Consider the following 13,141-nt stretch of genomic DNA (forward strand, 5'->3'; position numbering starts at 1 on the left):
CCTGCGCACAGCAGCAGCCACCTTCAGTCTGCTGCTGGACAGCCAGCAGCAGCAGCAGCAGGAGAGGTAATTAATCAGCAACCCTCCTGCTAAGGGTAGACAGCTGCTCGTTCCACCCCCCCCCCCCCGCCTTAATTGGTTCTCCTCCCTTCCAACGGTGTTGAGGCGGGTGGGAACAGCCGGGGGTTGAGGGTACTGTGCTAAAAGAGGTGGAGTTATGCAGATCTAAAACGCGTGGATTGCAGCAGCAGCAAGCCGAAAAGTGCAGGCATGTGAGGGATCTAGAGGTTGATAGCATGTCTTCTTAACGGGAGTCCAGGTGGCCATCTCCACAAATGGACTTTTCAGAATCCTTGGGTGGCACCGTAGTCGGAAACCAATTCTGGTTATCGCTTCTCGGCCTTTTGGCTAAGATCAAGTGTAGTATCTGTTCTTATCAGTTTAATATCTGATACGTCCCCTATCTGGGGACCATATATTAAATGGATTTTTAGAACAGGGAGATGGAAAAAGAGCTTGCTCTGTCCACTCCACGCATTGACCTGGTATTGCAGTATCTCCAGGACCGGTGCACCCCTTCTTTAATGCAGTTTCTAAAATCAGAAAGAATTGAATTCAATGCTTTTTGTTCATTTTGCTTGTTTGTCGGATTTTGGGATGGACTCTTTGGCTTTGCTTTTCTTCTCCTCATTGGATTTTTCATGTTAAAAGTTGCAGAAGCCAGATGACAAGCTCATTTTGGTTCAACTTCAGCAACTGTGCATTGCATTGCCATGTAATGTAATGTAATGCAATGCTATCTATCTAGCTCTCCCTCTATACTTCCTTTTGGATAAACAGACATATTAGGCAAGCATTTTGGAGCTTTCACCTAAATAACTACAGGTGGTGAGATAAGCTGCACAATATAATTGACCTTTCAGTATATTGTTGCACACACACCATCTATTTAGCAAATGCCCTTGTTATCAACAGCAGCCTTTTAAACTCACCTGAGCTAACAGGTATGTGAGCTGGTTACTCTGCTGCGCTTAAAATTTCTTTTTTGGTTTGCTACAATGCCTTTTCTGAAACGTTGTCTCCCTCTGCTGGAACACTGACTTCTTTCATTTAATGCCTGCAGACTATAAAAGAGAAACCAACCCAAAAAGTTTGGTTGATTAGTCTGTGGCATTCTTTTAAACTGTTGCTTATGGCGGTCTCTGTGAGCTTCTCAGTGACATTCAGCCATCCAGGTATCCCGCCTGCAGTAGACGGAATGTGGCAATGGAACGCTGGCTGCGCGTGTCATAATAGGCTCTGAGCCTTTATATACCTGCGCACAGCAGCAGCCACCTTCAGTCTGCTGCTGGACAGCCAGCAGCAGCAGCAGCAGCAGGAGAGGTAATTAATCAGCAACCCTCCTGCTAAGGGTAGACAGCTGCTCGTTCCACCCCCCCCCCCCTCGCCTTAATTGGTTCTCCTCCCTTCCAACGGTGTTGAGGCGGGTGGGAACAGCCGGGGGTTGAGGGTACTGTGCTAAAAGAGGTGGAGTTATGCAGATCTAAAACGCGTGGATTGCAGCAGCAGCAAGCCGAAAAGTGCAGGCATGTGAGGGATCTAGAGGTTGACAGCATGTCTTCTTAACGGGAGTCCAGGTGGCCATCTCCACAAATGGACTTTTCAGAATCCTTGGGTGGCACCGTAGTCGGAAACCAATTCTGGTTATCGCTTCTCGGCCTTTTGGCTAAGATCAAGTGTAGTATCTGTTCTTATCAGTTTAATATCTGATACGTCCCCTATCTGGGGACCATATATTAAATGGATTTTTAGAACAGGGAGATGGAAAAAGAGCTTGCTCTGTCCACTCCACGCATTGACCTGGTATTGCAGTATCTCCAGGACCGGTGCACCCCTTCTTTAATGCAGTTTCTAAAATCAGAAAGAATTGAATTCAATGCTTTTTGTTCATTTTGCTTGTTTGTCGGATTTTGGGATGGACTCTTTGGCTTTGCTTTTCTTCTCCTCATTGGATTTTTCATGTTAAAAGTTGCAGAAGCCAGATGACAAGCTCATTTTGGTTCAACTTCAGCAACTGTGCATTGCATTGCCATGTAATGTAATGTAATGCAATGCTATCTATCTAGCTCTCCCTCTATACTTCCTTTTGGATAAACAGACATATTAGGCAAGCATTTTGGAGCTTTCACCTAAATAACTACAGGTGGTGAGATAAGCTGCACAATATAATTGACCTTTCAGTATATTGTTGCACACACACCATCTATTTAGCAAATGCCCTTGTTATCAACAGCAGCCTTTTAAACTCACCTGAGCTAACAGGTATGTGAGCTGGTTACTCTGCTGCGCTTAAAATTTCTTTTTTGGTTTGCTACAATGCCTTTTCTGAAACGTTGTCTCCCTCTGCTGGAACACTGACTTCTTTCATTTAATGCCTGCAGACTATAAAAGAGAAACCAACCCAAAAAGTTTGGTTGATTAGTCTGTGGCATTCTTTTAAACTGTTGCTTATGGCGGTCTCTGTGAGCTTCTCAGTGACATTCAGCCATCCAGGTATCCCGCCTGCAGTAGACGGAATGTGGCAATGGAACGCTGGCTGCGCGTGTCATAATAGGCTCTGAGCCTTTATATACATGCGCACAGCAGCAGCCACCTTCAGTCTGCTGCTGGACAGCCAGCAGCAGCAGCAGCAGGAGAGGTAATTAATCAGCAACCCTCCTGCTAAGGGTAGACAGCTGCTCGTTCCACCCCCCCCCCCCCGCCTTAATTGGTTCTCCTCCCTTCCAACGGTGTTGAGGCGGGTGGGAACAGCCGGGGGTTGAGGGTACTGTGCTAAAAGAGGTGGAGTTATGCAGATCTAAAACGCGTGGATTGCAGCAGCAGCAAGCCGAAAAGTGCAGGCATGTGAGGGATCTAGAGGTTGACAGCATGTCTTCTTAACGGGAGTCCAGGTGGCCATCTCCACAAATGGACTTTTCAGAATCCTTGGGTGGCACCGTAGTCGGAAACCAATTCTGGTTATCGCTTCTCGGCCTTTTGGCTAAGATCAAGTGTAGTATCTGTTCTTATCAGTTTAATATCTGATACGTCCCCTATCTGGGGACCATATATTAAATGGATTTTTAGAACAGGGAGATGGAAAAAGAGCTTGCTCTGTCCACTCCACGCATTGACCTGGTATTGCAGTATCTCCAGGACCGGTGCACCCCTTCTTTAATGCAGTTTCTAAAATCAGAAAGAATTGAATTCAATGCTTTTTGTTCATTTTGCTTGTTTGTCGGATTTTGGGATGGACTCTTTGGCTTTGCTTTTCTTCTCCTCATTGGATTTTTCATGTTAAAAGTTGCAGAAGCCAGATGACAAGCTCATTTTGGTTCAACTTCAGCAACTGTGCATTGCATTGCCATGTAATGTAATGTAATGCAATGCTATCTATCTAGCTCTCCCTCTATACTTCCTTTTGGATAAACAGACATATTAGGCAAGCATTTTGGAGCTTTCACCTAAATAACTACAGGTGGTGAGATAAGCTGCACAATATAATTGACCTTTCAGTATATTGTTGCACACACACCATCTATTTAGCAAATGCCCTTGTTATCAACAGCAGCCTTTTAAACTCACCTGAGCTAACAGGTATGTGAGCTGGTTACTCTGCTGCGCTTAAAATTTCTTTTTTGGTTTGCTACAATGCCTTTTCTGAAACGTTGTCTCCCTCTGCTGGAACACTGACTTCTTTCATTTAATGCCTGCAGACTATAAAAGAGAAACCAACCCAAAAAGTTTGGTTGATTAGTCTGTGGCATTCTTTTAAACTGCTGCTTATGGCGGTCTCTGTGAGCTTCTCAGTGACATTCAGCCATCCAGGTATCCCGCCTGCAGTAGACGGAATGTGGCAATGGAACGCTGGCTGCGCGTGTCATAATAGGCTCTGAGCCTTTATATACCTGCGCACAGCAGCAGCCACCTTCAGTCTGCTGCTGGACAGCCAGCAGCAGCAGCAGGAGAGGTAATTAATCAGCAACCCTCCTGCTAAGGGTAGACAGCTGCTCGTTCCACCCCCCCCCCCGCCTTAATTGGTTCTCCTCCCTTCCAACGGTGTTGAGGCGGGTGGGAACAGCCGGGGGTTGAGGGTACTGTGCTAAAAGAGGTGGAGTTATGCAGATCTAAAACGCGTGGATTGCAGCAGCAGCAAGCCGAAAAGTGCAGGCATGTGAGGGATCTAGAGGTTGACAGCATGTCTTCTTAACGGGAGTCCAGGTGGCCATCTCCACAAATGGACTTTTCAGAATCCTTGGGTGGCACCGTAGTCGGAAACCAATTCTGGTTATCGCTTCTCAGCCTTTTGGCTAAGATCAAGTGTAGTATCTGTTCTTATCAGTTTAATATCTGATACGTCCCCTATCTGGGGACCATATATTAAATGGATTTTTAGAACAGGGAGATGGAAAAAGAGCTTGCTCTGTCCACTCCACGCATTGACCTGGTATTGCAGTATCTCCAGGACCGGTGCACCCCTTCTTTAATGCAGTTTCTAAAATCAGAAAGAATTGAATTCAATGCTTTTTGTTCATTTTGCTTGTTTGTCGGATTTTGGGATGGACTCTTTGGCTTTGCTTTTCTTCTCCTCATTGGATTTTTCATGTTAAAAGTTGCAGAAGCCAGATGACAAGCTCATTTTGGTTCAACTTCAGAAACTGTGCATTGCATTGCCATGTAATGTAATGTAATGCAATGCTATCTATCTAGCTCTCCCTCTATACTTCCTTTTGGATAAACAGACATATTAGGCAAGCATTTTGGAGCTTTCACCTAAATAACTACAGGTGGTGAGATAAGCTGCACAATATAATTGACCTTTCAGTATATTGTTGCACACACACCATCTATTTAGCAAATGCCCTTGTTATCAACAGCAGCCTTTTAAACTCACCTGAGCTAACAGGTATGTGAGCTGGTTACTCTGCTGCGCTTAAAATTTCTTTTTTGGTTTGCTACAATGCCTTTTCTGAAACGTTGTCTCCCTCTGCTGGAACACTGACTTCTTTCATTTAATGCCTGCAGACTATAAAAGAGAAACCAACCCAAAAAGTTTGGTTGATTAGTCTGTGGCATTCTTTTAAACTGTTGCTTATGGCGGTCTCTGTGAGCTTCTCAGTGACATTCAGCCATCCAGGTATCCCGCCTGCAGTAGACGGAAAGTGGCAATGGAACGCTGGCTGCGCGTGTCATAATAGGCTCTGAGCCTTTATATACCTGCGCAAAGCAGCAACCACCTTCAGTCTGCTGCTGGACAGCCAGCAGCAGCAGCAGCAGGAGAGGTAATTAATCAGCAACCCTCCTGCTAAGGGTAGACAGCTGCTCGTTCCACCCCCCCCCGCCTTAATTGGTTCTCCTCCCTTCCAACGGTGTTGAGGCGGGTGGGAACAGCCGGGGGTTGAGGGTACTGTGCTAAAAGAGGTGGAGTTATGCAGATCTAAAACGCGTGGATTGCCGCAGCAGCAAGCCGAAAAGTGCAGGCATGTGAGGGATCTAGAGGTTGACAGCATGTCTTCTTAACGGGAGTCCAGGTGGCCATCTCCACAAATGGACTTTTCAGAATCCTTGGGTGGCACCGTAGTCGGAAACCAATTCTGGTTATCGCTTCTCGGCCTTTTGGCTAAGATCAAGTGTAGTATCTGTTCTTATCAGTTTAATATCTGATACGTCCCCTATCTGGGGACCATATATTAAATGGATTTTTAGAACAGGGAGATGGAAAAAGAGCTTGCTCTGTCCACTCCACGCATTGACCTGGTATTGCAGTATCTCCAGGACCGGTGCACCCCTTCTTTAATGCAGTTTCTAAAATCAGAAAGAATTGAATTCAATGCTTTTTGTTCATTTTGCTTGTTTGTCGGATTTTGGGATGGACTCTTTGGCTTTGCTTTTCTTCTCCTCATTGGATTTTTCATGTTAAAAGTTGCAGAAGCCAGATGACAAGCTCATTTTGGTTCAACTTCAGCAACTGTGCATTGCATTGCCATGTAATGTAATGTAATGCAATGCTATCTATCTAGCTCTCCCTCTATACTTCCTTTTGGATAAACAGACATATTAGGCAAGCATTTTGGAGCTTTCACCTAAATAACTACAGGTGGTGAGATAAGCTGCACAATATAATTGACCTTTCAGTATATTGTTGCACACACACCATCTATTTAGCAAATGCCCTTGTTATCAACAGCAGCCTTTTAAACTCACCTGAGCTAACAGGTATGTGAGCTGGTTACTCTGCTGCGCTTAAAATTTCTTTTTTGGTTTGCTACAATGCCTTTTCTGAAACGTTGTCTCCCTCTGCTGGAACACTGACTTCTTTCATTTAATGCCTGCAGACTATAAAAGAGAAACCAACCCAAAAAGTTTGGTTGATTAGTCTGTGGCATTCTTTTAAACTGTTGCTTATGGCGGTCTCTGTGAGCTTCTCAGTGACATTCAGCCATCCGGTATCCCGCCTGCAGTAGACGGAATGTGGCAATGGAACGCTGGCTGCGCGTGTCATAATAGGCTCTGAGCCTTTATATACCTGCGCACAGCAGCAGCCACCTTCAGTCTGCTGCTGGACAGCCAGCAGCAGCAGCAGCAGGAGAGGTAATTAATCAGCAACCCTCCTGCTAAGGGTAGACAGCTGCTCGTTCCACCCCCCCCCGCCTTAATTGGTTTTCCTCCCTTCCAACGGTGTTGAGGCGGGTGGGAACAGCCGGGGGTTGAGGGTACTGTGCTAAAAGAGGTGGAGTTATGCAGATCTAAAACGCGTGGATTGCAGCAGCAGCAAGCCGAAAAGTGCAGGCATGTGAGGGATCTAGAGGTTGACAGCATGTCTTCTTAACGGGAGTCCAGGTGGCCATCTCCACAAATGGACTTTTCAGAATCCTTGGGTGGCACCGTAGTCGGAAACCAATTCTGGTTATCGCTTCTCGGCCTTTTGGCTAAGATCAAGTGTAGTATCTGTTCTTATCAGTTTAATATCTGATACGTCCCCTATCTGGGGACCATATATTAAATGGATTTTTAGAACAGGGAGATGGAAAAAGAGCTTGCTCTGTCCACTCCACGCATTGACCTGGTATTGCAGTATCTCCAGGACCGGTGCACCCCTTCTTTAATGCAGTTTCTAAAATCAGAAAGAATTGAATTCAATGCTTTTTGTTCATTTTGCTTGTTTGTCGGATTTTGGGATGGACTCTTTGGCTTTGCTTTTCTTCTCCTCATTGGATTTTTCATGTTAAAAGTTGCAGAAGCCAGATGACAAGCTCATTTTGGTTCAACTTCAGCAACTGTGCATTGCATTGCCATGTAATGTAATGTAATGCAATGCTATCTATCTAGCTCTCCCTCTATACTTCCTTTTGGATAAACAGACATATTAGGCAAGCATTTTGGAGCTTTCACCTAAATAACTACAGGTGGTGAGATAAGCTGCACAATATAATTGACCTTTCAGTATATTGTTGCACACACACCATCTATTTAGCAAATGCCCTTGTTATCAACAGCAGCCTTTTAAACTCACCTGAGCTAACAGGTATGTGAGCTGGTTACTCTGCTGCGCTTAAAATTTCTTGTTTGGTTTGCTACAATGCCTTTTCTGAAACGTTGTCTCCCTCTGCTGGAACACTGACTTCTTTCATTTAATGCCTGCAGACTATAAAAGAGAAACCAACCCAAAAAGTTTGGTTGATTAGTCTGTGGCATTCTTTTAAACTGTTGCTTATGGCGGTCTCTGTGAGCTTCTCAGTGACATTCAGCCATCCAGGTATCCCGCCTGCAGTAGACGGAATGTGGCAATGGAACGCTGGCTGCGCTTGTCATAATAGGCTCTGAGCCTTTATATACCTGCGCACAGCAGCAGCCACCTTCAGTCTGCTGCTGGACAGCCAGCAGCAGCAGCAGCAGGAGAGGTAATTAATCAGCAACCCTCCTGCTAAGGGTAGACAGCTGCTCGTTCCACCCCCCCCGCCTTAATTGGTTCTCCTCCCTTCCAACGGTGTTGAGGCGGGTGGGAACAGCCGGGGGTTGAGGGTACTGTGCTAAAAGAGGTGGAGTTATGCAGATCTAAAACGCGTGGATTGCAGCAGCAGCAAGCCGAAAAGTGCAGGCATGTGAGGGATCTAGAGGTTGACAGCATGTCTTCTTAACGGGATTCCAGGTGGCCATCTCCACAAATGGACTTTTCAGAATCCTTGGGTGGCACCGTAGTCGGAAACCAATTCTGGTTATCGCTTCTCGGCCTTTTGGCTAAGATCAAGTGTAGTATCTGTTCTTATCAGTTTAATATCTGATACGTCCCCTATCTGGGGACCATATATTAAATGGATTTTTAGAACAGGGAGATGGAAAAAGAGCTTGCTCTGTCCACTCCACGCATTGACCTGGTATTGCAGTATCTCCAGGACCGGTGCACCCCTTCTTTAATGCAGTTTCTAAAATCAGAAAGAATTGAATTCAATGCTTTTTGTTCATTTTGCTTGTTTGTCGGATTTTGGGATGGACTCTTTGGCTTTGCTTTTCTTCTCCTCATTGGATTTTTCATGTTAAAAGTTGCAGAAGCCAGATGACAAGCTCATTTTGGTTCAACTTCAGCAACTGTGCATTGCATTGCCATGTAATGTAATGTAATGCAATGCTATCTATCTAGCTCTCCCTCTATACTTCCTTTTGGATAAACAGACATATTAGGCAAGCATTTTGGAGCTTTCACCTAAATAACTACAGGTGGTGAGATAAGCTGCACAATATAATTGACCTTTCAGTATATTGTTGCACACACACCATCTATGTAGCAAATGCCCTTGTTATCAACAGCAGCCTTTTAAACTCACCTGAGCTAACAGGTATGTGAGCTGGTTACTCTGCTGCGCTTAAAATTTCTTTTTTGGTTTGCTACAATGCCTTTTCTGAAACGTTGTCTCCCTCTGCTGGAACACTGACTTCTTTCATTTAATGCCTGCAGACTATAAAAGAGAAACCAACCCAAACAGTTTGGTTGATTAGTCTGTGGCATTCTTTTAAACTGTTGCTTATGGCGGTCTCTGTGAGCTTCTCAGTGACATTCAGCCATCCAGGTATCCCGCCTGCAGTAGACGGAATGTGGCAATGGAACGCTGGCTGCGCGTGTCATAATAGGCTCTGAGCCTTTATATACCTGCGCACAGCAGCAGCCACCTTCAGTCTGCTGCTGGACAGCCAGCAGCAGCAGCAGCAGGAGAGGTAATTAATCAGCAACCCTCCTGCTAAGGGTAGACAGCTGCTCGTTCCACCCCCCCCCCGCCTTAATTGGTTCTCCTCCCTTCCAACGGTGTTGAGGCGGGTGGGAACAGCCGGGGGTTGAGGGTACTGTGCTAAAAGAGGTGGAGTTATGCAGATCTAAAACGCGTGGATTGCAGCAGCAGCAAGCCGAAAAGTGCAGGCATGTGAGGGATCTAGAGGTTGACAGCATGTCTTCTTAACGGGAGTCCAGGTGGCCATCTCCACAAATGGACTTTTCAGAATCCTTGGGTGGCACCGTAGTCGGAAACCAATTCTGGTTATCGCTTCTCAGCCTTTTGGCTAAGATCAAGTGTAGTATCTGTTCTTATCAGTTTAATATCTGATACGTCCCCTATCTGGGGACCATATATTAAATGGATTTTTAGAACAGGGAGATGGAAAAAGAGCTTGCTCTGTCCACTCCACGCATTGACCTGGTATTGCAGTATCTCCAGGACCGGTGCACCCCTTCTTTAATGCAGTTTCTAAAATCAGAAAGAATTGAATTCAATGCTTTTTGTTCATTTTGCTTGTTTGTCGGATTTTGGGATGGACTCTTTGGCTTTGCTTTTCTTCTCCTCATTGGATTTTTCATGTTAAAAGTTGCAGAAGCCAGATGACAAGCTCATTTTGGTTCAACTTCAGCAACTGTGCATTGCATTGCCATGTAATGTAATGTAATGCAATGCTATCTATCTAGCTCTCCCTCTATACTTCCTTTTGGATAAACAGACATATTAGGCAAGCATTTTGGAGCTTTCACCTAAATAACTACAGGTGGTGAGATAAGCTGCACAATATAATTGACCTTTCAGTATATTGTTGCACACACACCATCTATTTAGCAAATGCCCTTGTTATCAACAGCAGCCTTTTAAACCCACCTGAGCTAACAGGTATGTGAGCTGGTTACTCTGCTGCGCTTAAAATTTCTTTTTTGGTTTGCTACAATGCCTTTTGTGAAACGTTGTCTCCCTCTGCTGGAACACTGACTTCTTTCATTTAATGCCTGCAGACTATAAAAGAGAAACCAACCCAAAAAGTTTAGTTGATTAGTCTGTGGCATTCTTTTAAACTGTTGCTTATGGCGGTCTCTGTGAGCTTCTCAGTGACATTCAGCCATCCAGGTATCCCGCCTGCAGTAGACGGAATGTGGCAATGGAACGCTGGCTGCGCGTGTCATAATAGGCTCTGAGCCTTTATATACCTGCGCACAGCAGCAGCCACCTTCAGTCTGCTGCTGGACAGCCAGCAGCAGCAGCAGGAGAGGTAATTAATCAGCAACCCTCCTGCTAAGGGTAGACAGCTGCTCGTTCCACCCCCCCCCCCGCCTTAATTGGTTCTCCTCCCTTCCAACGGTGTTGAGGCGGGTGGGAACAGCCGGGGGTTGAGGGTACTGTGCTAAAAGAGGTGGAGTTATGCAGATCTAAAACGCGTGGATTGCAGCAGCAGCAAGCCGAAAAGTGCAGGCATGTGAGGGATCTAGAGGTTGACAGCATGTCTTCTTAACGGGAGTCCAGGTGGCCATCTCCACAAATGGACTTTTCAGAATCCTTGGGTGGCACCGTAGTCGGAAACCAATTCTGGTTATCGCTTCTCGGCCTTTTGGCTAAGATCAAGTGTAGTATCTGTTCGGCCTTTTGGCTAAGATCAAGTGTAGTATCTTTTGAAAAGGCAGTTTTGTCCTTGGGCTGCCCTAGTAAATTGATGCATATTACACACTGGTTTGGTGCACTTGTTAGTACGCCAGGTGGCTCATAGAGCTATCTGATGGAAAACATGGCCCTCCAGGATCGAAGTCACTAGGCTGGGTAAGTGTGAGGGCTTTGGAGCAATGTGCCCCAGGAGTAGGCGCCCTGGTGGGAGTCCAAGCTTACTGGGACTGGGAACCCCAGAAAGACTTGGCTTCGTAGCACGCCGCACCTTTGCCAATCATACTTTCTGAGCAACCCCCCCTATTCCTGGCCTCCGGGCTAGGAAGGGGAATTTTTATAAACCCGGTCGGAGGTCCGGTCAGCTTTGGGCTGAGAAACCAACACAGGCTCCAGCTCCACTAGGGTGGCAGCCTAGATGGAAGCTGGGAGCACGAAAACGGCTCTTCTCCGGCTTCGGCTAGGGAGAGCATCGGAGATCCCTGACCCTCGCTGTGGCCTTCTGGCTCGGAGGGATGGGGATGGTTTATTGGGGACCCTCTCCTCCGGGAAGGGTCCACATGAATCCTCGCCTCGTGCGCTGTTTTGGTGTGACTTCGGTCACATTTTTCAGTGCCTTGGATGCAGCTTCAATCAAAAAATCTGTTCTTATCAGTTTAATATCTGATACGTCCCCTATCTGGGGACCATATATTAAATGGATTTTTAGAACAGGGAGATGGAAAAAGAGCTTGCTCTGTCCACTCCACGCATTGACCTGGTATTGCAGTATCTCCAGGACCGGTGCACCCCTTCTTTAATGCAGTTTCTAAAATCAGAAAGAATTGAATTCAATGCTTTTTGTTCATTTTGCTTGTTTGTCGGATTTTGGGATGGACTCTTTGGCTTTGCTTTTCTTCTCCTCATTGGATTTTTCATGTTAAAAGTTGCAGAAGCCAGATGACAAGCTCATTTTGGTTCAACTTCAGCAACTGTGCATTGCATTGCCATGTAATGTAATGTAATGCAATGCTATCTATCTAGCTCTCCCTCTATACTTCCTTTTGGATAAACAGACATATTAGGCAAGCATTTTGGAGCTTTCACCTAAATAACTACAGGTGGTGAGATAAGCTGCACAATATAATTGACCTTTCAGTATATTGTTGCACACACACCATCTATTTAGCAAATGCCCTTGTTATCAACAGCAGCCTTTTAAACTCACCTGAGCTAACAGGTATGTGAGCTGGTTACTCTGCTGCGCTTAAAATTTCTTTTTTGGTTTGCTACAATGCCTTTTCTGAAACGTTGTCTCCCTCTGCTGGAACACTGACTTCTTTCATTTAATGCCTGCAGACTATAAAAGAGAAACCAACCCAAAAAGTTTGGTTGATTAGTCTGTGGCATTCTTTTAAACTGTTGCTTATGGCGGTCTCTGTGAGCTTCTCAGTGACATTCAGCCATCCAGGTATCCCGCCTGCAGTAGACGGAATGTGGCAATGGAACGCTGGCTGCGCGTGTCATAATAGGCTCTGAGCCTTTATATACCTGCGCACAGCAGCAGCCACCTTCAGTCTGCTGCTGGACAGCCAGCAGCAGCAGCAGCAGGAGAGGTAATTAATCAGCAACCCTCCTGCTAAGGGTAGACAGCTGCTCGTTCCACCCCCCCCCGCCTTAATTGGTTCTCCTCCCTTCCAACGGTGTTGAGGCGGGTGGGAACAGCCGGGGGTTGAGGGTACTGTGCTAAAAGAGGTGGAGTTATGCAGATCTAAAACGCGTGGATTGCAGCAGCAGCAAGCCGAAAAGTGCAGGCATGTGAGGGATCTAGAGGTTGACAGCATGTCTTCTTAACGGGAGTCCAGGTGGCCATCTCCACAAATGGACTTTTCAGAATCCTTGGGTGGCACCGTAGTCGGAAACCAATTCTGGTTATCGCTTCTCGGCCTTTTGGCTAAGATCAAGTGTAGTATCTGTTCTTATCAGTTTAATATCTGATACGTCCCCTATCTGGGGACCATATATTAAATGGATTTTTAGAACAGGGAGATGGAAAAAGAGCTTGCTCTGTCCACTCCACGCATTGACCTGGTATTGCAGTATCTCCAGGACCGGTGCACCCCTTCTTTAATGCAGTTTCTAAAATCAGAAAGAATTGAATTCAATGCTTTTTGTTCATTTTGCTTGTTTGTCGGATTTTGGGATGGACTCTTTGGCTTTGC

At 45.8% G+C, this 13,141-nt stretch overlaps 10 non-coding genes and 1 pseudogene across 10 annotated transcripts; all 11 read left to right on the forward strand.

Moving 5' to 3' along the window:
• The first annotated feature begins 388 nt into the window (after positions 1-388).
• On the forward strand, positions 389-579 carry LOC141205219 (U2 spliceosomal RNA). Its single transcript, XR_012275990.1, has one exon. It is a non-coding gene; the product is annotated as a U2 spliceosomal RNA (small nuclear RNA).
• Positions 580-1,706: 1,127 nt separating this feature from the next.
• Positions 1,707-1,897, forward strand: LOC141205220 (U2 spliceosomal RNA). Its single transcript, XR_012275991.1, has one exon. It is a non-coding gene; the product is annotated as a U2 spliceosomal RNA (small nuclear RNA).
• A 1,123-nt stretch (positions 1,898-3,020) lies between these two features.
• Positions 3,021-3,211, forward strand: LOC141205221 (U2 spliceosomal RNA). The gene has a single exon (XR_012275992.1). It is a non-coding gene; the product is annotated as a U2 spliceosomal RNA (small nuclear RNA).
• Positions 3,212-4,329: 1,118 nt separating this feature from the next.
• On the forward strand, positions 4,330-4,520 carry LOC141205344 (U2 spliceosomal RNA). The gene has a single exon (XR_012276111.1). It is a non-coding gene; the product is annotated as a U2 spliceosomal RNA (small nuclear RNA).
• Positions 4,521-5,639: 1,119 nt separating this feature from the next.
• LOC141205222 (U2 spliceosomal RNA) lies at positions 5,640-5,830 on the forward strand. Its single transcript, XR_012275993.1, has one exon. It is a non-coding gene; the product is annotated as a U2 spliceosomal RNA (small nuclear RNA).
• A 1,118-nt stretch (positions 5,831-6,948) lies between these two features.
• On the forward strand, positions 6,949-7,139 carry LOC141205223 (U2 spliceosomal RNA). The gene has a single exon (XR_012275994.1). It is a non-coding gene; the product is annotated as a U2 spliceosomal RNA (small nuclear RNA).
• Positions 7,140-8,257: 1,118 nt separating this feature from the next.
• Positions 8,258-8,448, forward strand: LOC141205225 (U2 spliceosomal RNA). The gene has a single exon (XR_012275996.1). It is a non-coding gene; the product is annotated as a U2 spliceosomal RNA (small nuclear RNA).
• A 1,120-nt stretch (positions 8,449-9,568) lies between these two features.
• On the forward strand, positions 9,569-9,759 carry LOC141205345 (U2 spliceosomal RNA). The gene has a single exon (XR_012276112.1). It is a non-coding gene; the product is annotated as a U2 spliceosomal RNA (small nuclear RNA).
• A 1,118-nt stretch (positions 9,760-10,877) lies between these two features.
• On the forward strand, positions 10,878-11,028 carry LOC141205485 (U2 spliceosomal RNA; annotated as a pseudogene).
• Positions 11,029-11,552: 524 nt separating this feature from the next.
• LOC141205437 (U2 spliceosomal RNA) lies at positions 11,553-11,734 on the forward strand. The gene has a single exon (XR_012276203.1). It is a non-coding gene; the product is annotated as a U2 spliceosomal RNA (small nuclear RNA).
• Positions 11,735-12,853: 1,119 nt separating this feature from the next.
• LOC141205226 (U2 spliceosomal RNA) lies at positions 12,854-13,044 on the forward strand. Its single transcript, XR_012275997.1, has one exon. It is a non-coding gene; the product is annotated as a U2 spliceosomal RNA (small nuclear RNA).
• Positions 13,045-13,141: the final 97 nt, after the last annotated feature.

This window comes from Phyllobates terribilis, unplaced genomic scaffold (genome assembly GCF_046119375.1).
Source record: "Phyllobates terribilis strain yellow unplaced genomic scaffold, ASM4611937v1 Scaffold_138__1_contigs__length_4804227, whole genome shotgun sequence".
Lineage (NCBI taxonomy): Eukaryota > Metazoa > Chordata > Amphibia > Anura > Dendrobatidae > Phyllobates > Phyllobates terribilis.